The sequence below is a fragment of the Eulemur rufifrons genome, chromosome 3 (assembly GCF_041146395.1).
Source record: "Eulemur rufifrons isolate Redbay chromosome 3, OSU_ERuf_1, whole genome shotgun sequence".
NCBI lineage: Eukaryota > Metazoa > Chordata > Mammalia > Primates > Lemuridae > Eulemur > Eulemur rufifrons.
This window is the reverse complement of record NC_090985.1, coordinates 30495607-30505462: the sequence shown is the minus strand read 5'-3', so window position 1 is coordinate 30505462 and position 9856 is coordinate 30495607.

Here is a 9856-nt window from a genome sequence, read left to right as displayed (position 1 = left end):
CACTCACTCTCCAGACTTTGCTGCTGGCATAAACAAGCTATCCTTAAGATGGCAAAACCGTCAATAGTTTAGGCGCATACTTTGATTAACTGGCCTGCTTCTTGTTTGAGATATAATAGACTAAACTTTTGATTCAAAATCGGACATTTCATATTAGCGATCTTAGTATTTTATTTTAAGCTTCTATAGGGAGCATGAATGCTGTTTACAACTAGAAATAAAATATTTTAAATAAGTCATCTCTAGAAGATGGAAAATAAGAGGATATACACTTCTTTCCTGATGGAATTAAAGGTAATCGCATTTTTACTGGTTTAGTGCTTTGTAATCTAATCTCACCAACCTGAAGCTATGTTGCTAAAGTTACAACACTTAGTTCCATTAAGGCAGTAAAGTTTCCCCTGTCCCTGTCTGACTCCTACATAAAAAAAGAAATGAGCTGTTCACATCTGTCTTATCTTTTAATAATTGTATTTGAAATTGTAGTTATTTGTCAAAAACTCTTAAACTTATAGCTGTGGATCTATAAGTTTCATGACCTGTCTCCTCTGGAAAGGGCTGATGTAATTAGAAAGGTTCCATTATCAATCATTCAACTAATAGCCTCTCTCTGTCTCCCCCCCCACTCTCTCTCGCTCTCTTGCTCTGTCTCTCTCTAGCACTCTCATCAATTACTCTGAATATTTTAAACAAAAGACCAGACCAACTCTAGCCTCCTCTTGGCTATAATGTTGTCATTGCTACTAATGGAATTTTAAATCTTCCCATAGAATGAAGTTTCCTGGGGAGACTTCTTTGCAACTGCCAATTAAGGGGAGGCTAATTCTAGCGGTCTCCACAGAATTAGCAATAGATTGTAACAAATGTGACTAAAGGTAGCCCATTTGCTCTCACATTTGATAGGGTCTGCGGTTGGTTTTTATTCCTCACATCAGGAGGACTCACAGGTTCTGAAGTGTTACTTACATGTTCAAGTGGTCTGTAAGGGCATTCCCTACTCTCCTTACAATAGCAGACGGATTCTGTAGGAAATGGAGCGATTAGCAAGAGTTGAATAATTTGTCTATTTACTGTATTTCTGTTTATTTTTATTACAGGTAAAAGTGGCAGTTTGAACTGTTCTTTATCTCTATTTTGCCTCCTTGACTGAACTCAGGGGAGTTCCCTGCCCCAGGCATTACCTGGGCTGCTCTGTCCATCTTCCTATCCAGCAATTCACAACTAGATGGTTCCTCATTCAACTCTTTCTAACCTCCCTAACCACTGGCAAAGTTTCCTTTACTTTCCTAGGTGGTAACTGTATGTATGTGTTTCTCCTAAAATATAGAATATTTTGGTCTAGAAAAATGTATTAGTTTTCTTTGAAGAAATGATAATAATTTGTCTTATCATATTTAGATACATAGAAAATTAGTTGCTCTATTTGTTTTAAATCAAGTTAAATCTGAGGCCAAGTCAGATTTAACCTGAATTATTCAATCTGAATTATCTAATTCAACCTGTCATATTTTGGGGATTACCTGTCTTTTTTGGGAGCCAAGGCCATACCTCCACAGTGGGAGATGGGTGGGGTCTTTAGTCACTGGTGGGCACCATCCTTGCCTGTGCTCCCCGCACCATAGTGCACTGCAATGAAGCCCTCAGGCCTCAGAGTGCTGGCGCAGGCTCCCTGGGCAAACCTCTCAGAGGCCTCCAGTCTTTGTGTTACGTCTTCACTGATATCCTGGAACCTTCCCATTGCTGGGGTACAGCAGACAAGTGGACACAGATCTCTGCAGTTCCTAAACCTCAAGCCCTGCTGTTACCCTTCAGGCTCTGCAAGCCTCTCCTCCCCATCTTCCTAGGACTTGTGACTGACCAGCTACAAACCAGGGTTCCTACTGCCCCCTGGTGGGTTTGATTAATTTGCTAGGACAGCTCACTGAACTCAGGGAAATACATTTACCAGTTTATTATAAAAGACATTATAAAGGATGCAGATGAACAGCCAGATGAAGAGGTACATAAAGCAAGGTATGGAAGGCTCCATAGCAGGTGCTTCTGCCCCTGTGAAGTTGGGGTGCATGGTCCTCCCGGCAGGCAGATGTGTTCACCAATTCAGAAGCTCAACTCATTCATGTCCGAGAGGTTTCATAGAACTTGATCTCTAGTGCTCTCCCCCCACCTTTCCTAGAGATTGGGTGAAGGGGCTTAAAGTTCCAACCCTCTTATACTCTACTGACTTGTTCTTTCTGGTGACTGGCCCTATCTGGGGACTATTTGGGGTCCCACCCTTAGTCACCACATTACCGAAAACTTGGATGTGATCAAAGGGCTTGTGGTGAATAACAATAGACACTCTCATCACCTAGGAAACTCCAAGTGTTTTAGGAGCCTTGCAAAAAACAAATATTATAACAAAAGATGCTCCTATCACCCTTATCACTCAGGAAATTATTAATACAAGGGATTTAAGAGCTCTATGTCAGGAACTAAAAACAAAGAACCCAAATATGTATATTTGTTATTACACAGTAGGTAGCCCCCAAATTCCAAACATACGGTAAAAATAGGTTGTAAAGTAGCACAATCTTCAAAAAGGAAGAGAGATACTTCCTGGTGTTCTTTTCAGTAGGGAAATCCTCCTCAATGGGTCCCTCAGATAAGGCTGTTCAGGAAAATGGACAGAGATTTTCCTAGAGAGCAGAACTGGGAGGCAAGATACATGGGCTGACCCAAGAATCCATCCCATCAGCACCACCTGGACCCCAGACTAGGCAATGGTACACAGGCCCCTCTCTTTTGCCTGTCAAACAGGAGACTTTTCCTGATTTTCTGCTGCCACTATTCATGTAATACCGTGGAGTCATCCAATACACATGCCCCAGAAAGCCTGAACTTTGATTCTCAGTGCTGACTTTAGATTGTCTGCTATGAGGGTAGATCAATTATGTTTTAGCTTTAACTTGAGATGGTTGCATTATATTGGGTGGACATGTAAGAAATTATATAATTGGAGAAAGGGTTATGTGTTTATGCTAGGGGACTTATAGATGGATGATAATGGATGTTTCTAATTGTTTACTAACATCTTTCTTCAATTTCTTCAGGAGCTACCCCCCGCCCCCATTGCCTCCTCTTGGAATTGTCAGACTTCATTGTGAAAAGTTATAAACCACAGTGCCCCCTTACCCTCCGTATGAGTGGGCAGGAATATGATATAAATTATCCAAGGAGAGAACCCCATCATTTTGTACCCTGGGGCCAACCTCCGGGAATGAATGCAGATATATTGCATGCCTTTTGCAGGGATTACTGTGTTTAATGAGAGTGCTTCTCCCTTAGGAGAGCACATGCTAAATAATCCTTGAGATTACATAAACCATCTTTGGCTCCACATGGAGACACAGCTGAAAGGCAGAGAAAGACAAACTGTTTAGGCACCTGAAGGCATGTCCATTGGAAGTCACCCTTGTCTCTTGACTTTATAGTTAGATGAACCAGTAACTTGCTTCTTTTGCTACACATGCCTGAGACGGTTTTTAGTTTTAGGTTTTAAAGTACTCCAGATTAATGCATGACATTTGTGGAAATAACATGTTACATTTATTGAATATTGATCATGTATTAATATCCTTACATGAATCCAATGCTCAGAACAACTATATGAGGTAGAGACAATTATTATTAAGTTACTATAATAAAGAAATGGAGTCTCAGAGGGGCAAACAACTTGGCTTAGTCTCAAAGATGGAGGTAGTGAAATAGAGAATCAAACACTGGCCATCTATCTCTAAAAATTACTGTGTACTATAAATACACTTATATATAAATATAAGAATGCAATATACTTCATGTCTACGCTGCATCATCATGGTGATGTCCCTTCTGCATGCCCAGACTCTGCTAGTGTTGGAACTCCTGCATATGGAATGATGACAACATTCTCGGGAAAAGTAGGGGAAAAGCCACAGTTCTTTTCTATGACCAAGGTAGAGTCTGAGGACTGTAGTGGGAAAACCTAGGCTATGACATGATCTGAGGTCTGGTTAAGACTCCCTAACCTTCAGAGTCAATCTCGATTCCTCCAAGATGCTAATAGTTGGAATTAATTTTAATGTCTATTGCTATTTTAGCAACATTTTTATTTCCCTCTGGCTATTTTTAGTTGGCAAGGCTTCTGTGGTGGCTTTTAGGCAGGTGCTGTATTATTATGAATCGCACTTGTGAAAAATACATGGTAGTGTGAAGATGAGAGTTTTTGGAGGTTATTAATTAAACAAATATTTTCTAAGTACCTACTATGTACACAATAAATTAAAATGGAGAGAATGGGGAAAGATAAATATAGACTTAACTTGATATCCAGCCTTTTCTTTGGAAAAGATATAAAGTCATTAGAGAAATCAAACAAATGTATGTGAAATAATGCTGAAGATTATGCTTGGTGTTGATGGGATTAGTGACCTTGTAAAAGGGTTGAAGCGAAGTAGCTAGGTCCTTTTGTCTTTCTGCCTTCTGCCATGTTGAGGAGTAAGAACTCATTTTGCCTATTTGTGTGTGTGTTTGTGTGTGTGTGTGTGTGTGTGTGTGTTTTTCTGGAAAGAGAAGAGAAAAGGGCAGGTAAGATAGAAAGCTCTGGAGCTGAGGAACAGCAGTGATGAGGTCGGTGGGTTTTCCTTTTGCCTCATGTATCACAAACTTAAGGCTGGAGAAGATGGCAACTGAGAAATACCCATGTGTGCAGACAGAGCCACGACAAAAGCCTGATCTCTCTGGCCAAAGGAGTAGGAAATGTGCAGCATTGCAGACAGAAAATTTTTAGACAATAACTGCTGTATTTCCACCAAACATCACAGAATCGGTGGCAGCCCCACCCATACCAGTAAAGGCCAAGTGGAAGCCCAGATATTCACTCTAATCAGAATGCAATGAGATGCCCCCAAACTCCCACTGGAGTGGTTTCAGAGAAAGCTAAATAAAGAACTGGAATTTTAACCCCCAGTAGAAGTAATGAGCCCTCTTTTGTGGTATCAGCGGAGACTATGTGGGGAGCCTGAACTTCCACACTCACTGGGCAGTAATAAGGCCAAATACCAGCACCCTTTCCCTTACTGAACATCTCAACATGAGGCAGATAAAGCAGAATGATTAAGAAAGATCCCAAGTCTCATAACTAACATAATGCCAGCAATGTCCAGGCTACAACAGAAAATCATTCATCATCATGAAATCCACAAATATCTCAAACTAAATGGAAAAAACAATCTATAGATTCTGTAGTGGGTTTAACAATGGCCCCCAAATTTTATGCCCACGTGGAACCTCACAATATGATTATATTTGGAATGTAAGTCTTTGTAGATTAAGGCAAGGATCTCAAGAAGAAGCCATATGGGCCTGAAAGTTTCTTTTTGGGGAATTTCGTAATTACAATTCTGTTTCTTTCATGCTATAATTTGAATATTTTTAAACCTTCCAAAGTTCATGTTGGAACTTAATGCCTAATGCTATATTATTAAGAGGTGAGATCTTTGGGAGATGATTAGGCCATAAGAGCTCCTCTCTCATAGATGGGATTAGTGATTTTATAAAAATGTTGGAGGGAAGTAGCTAGAGGCCCTTTTGTCTTTCTGCCTTTTGCTATGTAAGGACACAGCGTTTATTGTCTCATAAGGAGGCAGCAACAAAGCAGCATCTTGGAAGCAGAGACCAGGCCCTCACAACACAACAACATGAAGGTACCTTGATCTCGAACTTCCCAGCTCCCAGAACTGCAAGAAATAAATTTCTATTTTTTATAAATTATCCCGCCTCAGGTATTCTGTTATAGCAACAAGAATAGACTAAGACACTTCATAAGTATAAATCTCTTCATGTTGTCTATTTCATATGGAGTAATGGTAGTTTCTGTTTTTCAATAAATTAGACCATTTTATCTAAAGTCTCAAATTTTTGCGTTTTTATTTTTATTCAAATCATTTTAAAAAATTTCTCTTGAGACTTCCTCTTCAACTGATTAAATATTTAGAAGTGTGTTATTTAGTCTCCATCTGTTTAGAGTTTTCCTCTTATCTTTTTGTGTTTGATTTCTAGCTTGATTCCAATATGATTAGAGACTATTTCGTTTTTTTTTTTTTTTTAGATTTGTCAAGGTTTGCCTTATATCCTAGGATATGGTCTATCCAGATAAGTCCCAAGTGTACTGAAAAGAATGTAATTTCTCTTTCTTTATAACATTCTATAAATGCCATGTAGAACTTTCTGGTTGAAAGTATTTATGAGTTCTACATTCTTGTCAACTTTTTGTTCAGAGAAGGGTGTTGAAATCGCTAATGAAAATATGGATTTGTCTATTTCTCCTTTCAGTTTTATCTACTTTTACTTCATATATTTTGTAGGTGTGGTTTTGTGCGTCCATAAGATTGCAATGCTCCATTGTTTTTTGGCCCGTTTTACCATTATATGCTATCCTCTTGGTCTCTGGTGATGTTTTTGTTCTGATATCAAGTTTATTTGGTATGAATATAGCTTCTCCTGCTTTCCTTCATGTAATGTTTTCATGATATATCTTTCTCTGTCTTTTAACTTTCAGACTGCCTGTATTTGAATTGAGTATCTTAAAGACAACATATTATTAGATTGTATGTTTTAATCCACTGTGACATTCTGTCTTTAATTTGTGTGTCTACATCATTTAAATTTAATGTCATTTATATGTCAGGGCTTACATCTGCCTCATACTTTCTCTGGGTCAGAAATTCAGACAAGGGATGGCAAGTATGACTTGTATCTGCTCAGAATATCTAAAATTTAATATGGGAAAACTCAAAAGCTGGGGATTTGAGTTATCTCAAGATATTCCCACTTACATGTTTGGTGATTGATTCTGGCCACCAGCTCAGTTTTCAGCTAGGGCTGTTGGCCAGAACACTATTTTTGGCCTCTCCATATATTCTCTCTATGTGGGCTAGTTAGGCTTCCTCACAATATGGAGGCTGGATTCTTAGAGTGGGCATTCTCAGAGGCCTGGGCCTAAAAAATAGAGCAACATCACTTCTACTGTATTTTATTGCTAAATCAGTCACAGTGTCCAGATTCAAGGGAAGGAGAACAATTACTATTCTCTATTTAGAGAAGATTGTCAAATAATTTTGAGATTGTATTTTAAAATGACCACAGTAGTCTCTCTGGCCACAGATTATTTACGTTCCTCCAAAATGCAAAATAAACTCTCTCCCTACCAAGAAACTCAAAAGACCCATCTCATTACAGCATCAGACTAAGGACACAAGGTATGGTCTCATCCTATGAATCAAGCCCAGGAAAAGTGAAGCTCCTAAGATGCTTATTGTTAAAGAAATGTAGGGCAACTTTTAAAATCAAAGAGAGCACAATGGCCTTAAGAACAGAGGCCAAATCCAATCCTTGCTTGATTTTCTCGAACATCCTTACTATTGTGATAAGGAACATTATATTATTTACTAAGTTTAAGAAAAAAGTTCAGAGCACACTTGGCCATAAGCACCTTGAGGCCAGGGCTTGTGGCTTAGCCGTTTGTTACTGTGCTCGTCTGAGCCACACCAATAAATGGTGGTTCACTGAGTGGATTTCCCTCTTCACTCTCTGCAAGTGCAATTAAGTCTTGGCAAATGGACGGCTGTGCTATTCATGGCCGTTTGATCAGGCACTAAATGTGTCTCTTGGGGACAGAACATTCCCAGCCAGTCATAAAGTTCTCTTTAAGGAAAAGACATAATCGCCCTGAGAATTTTGAACCCAGCTTTTCATCACTTCACAGCAGAGGCAGCCCTTGCCTGAGATTTTCTTTTTAGTGATTTATTAATGCAGTCAGCATCTGACAGTTCCAGTATTTTAATTTTGCTTGATCTTAATGCTACTTTTAACACTGTTGATTATAACATCCTCCTGGATCACTTTGAATATTATTTTAGCTTAGCTGAATCGATTGATTGAGTAGATTTCACTCATGTTTGCTCAACAGCAATCACCTCTCCCGATGAGAGGCCTCTTTTCTTCTCCTGCACTGACATAATATGGGGGCCTTCACTTGAAAGGCCTAGAATCATGCATCTCTCCACACAGCTTCCCCGGACAAGGCTGTGGCCCTCTAAAGTAGGAGAAAAGTGGAAAGAAGGCAATCTTTGGTATCAGGCTTGAGGCATTCATACTCTGCCTCCATGTGACAAATTACTTGATTTCTCGGCTTCTTGGATTCGGGCTCCCTAAGTGGACATAATTATACCTACCTCTTACTGTTTTTGTGAGAATTCTCAGAGTGCCTACACCCTTACTTGAGGCCATCTTCATGGGATGACATTTAATCAGAAGCCCTTGTAGAAAGTGTCATCTGCTGGCTCAACATCAAAGTGACAGTGCCCTTGAAGCCAGGATAGGAATTAAAAGTGACTCTAGACTTTGGAATATTGACATTTTTTATTCCTGTTTTTTTAAATCTCTCATTCTGATAATATTTTTTAAAAAATATTTTATTCAAATATATCTAACTTCTACACTACATTATAAATTCCTTTTGAGGCACAGAGTTTTCCATTCTTTAGCTTTGCATTTCCTTATAACTTGAGTTACCATAACATTTCTAATCCAAACCAGGATACTTTTGTGAGGAAAAGGGGGTGATATTAATAATTATGTTAAGATGACAAATCAAAAACCATGACTGTCCTTACCAAATTGATATAATTACCCCATATATAAACCCTTGAACAAACATATTCACATAGAAAATAGTTAATAAATTACTAACAAATTGAAAATTTACAGGTCAATTCACCACAAATCAAAAGTAACATTTCCAAATTGAGACTTGTATGCCACTGAGCTATTTCTGATTGTGTTTTCCCGGTATAAAAGATTGGCATAAAAGAAGTATCTTCCAAAATAGACATATCAGTGCATTTTGGAGTTTCTTCCTCTCTCAATATACACAACACCAAGGCTGCCAAATTTGTTTGACCCTCTGTTCTAAATCCTTTGAAATCTATTTCCTTTCTGTCTTCCTCAGGGATAGAGCCTCAGCCAGTGCCAATAATAAAAATCATAAAAGTTTCCAAAGTGAAAGTCTTACTTCTCTTTCCCTTTGTCCAAAGCAAACACACTATTCTTGTTTAATTTGTTACAATTAATTATTTATAATCATTAATTTTAAAAAATTAGATTAAGTTGATCCAGATATTATTTTCTGAATTTCATATGTTAAACATCTTATTATAATATTGCCCCATTGACTTTTGTTGTATAACTCAATCCTAAAACTGTTTCAGTTGCCAGTCTCACCTCAGTAGGCAGTTGAATCCCCACCGCCTATTTCCTGTCCCTGGTGCACTGTTGCAGACCCTCCCAATATCTCATGTTCCCCTGGATTTTTTAAGTTATCACAATTTCTTCTATCATCCTGGAATAACCTTCCTGTTCTCTTTTCTTGAAGAATTTCTAACTTTTATTCCAACTGCAATTCATTTGGTGCCTACTCTGTGAAAACATTCTGCCCCCCTTAGGAAAAACTGGGAATCGTTTCTTTTAAGATTCCAAAACACTTTATCCATATCTCTGTAAGAAAGGCGGAATGCTTTAAATGCCTGTATCTGCACTGGAGAGTGATCTTTGTGGACAAAAATTTTGTTTTCTTAACCTCTGTATTTCCAGTTTCTAGAAAATATCTTGTAGGCACTGAATATCTTTGTAGGAAGAAAAAAAAATAAGAAAAATAAAACAAGAGATAGGACAGCTTCACAGTTTCTGTGCATCTTTTCAACATACTGACACTCAGAATAGTTAATGTTGCTGTTGGTGGTGATGAATAATAGTCTTATTATATTATTATTATGATTATTAT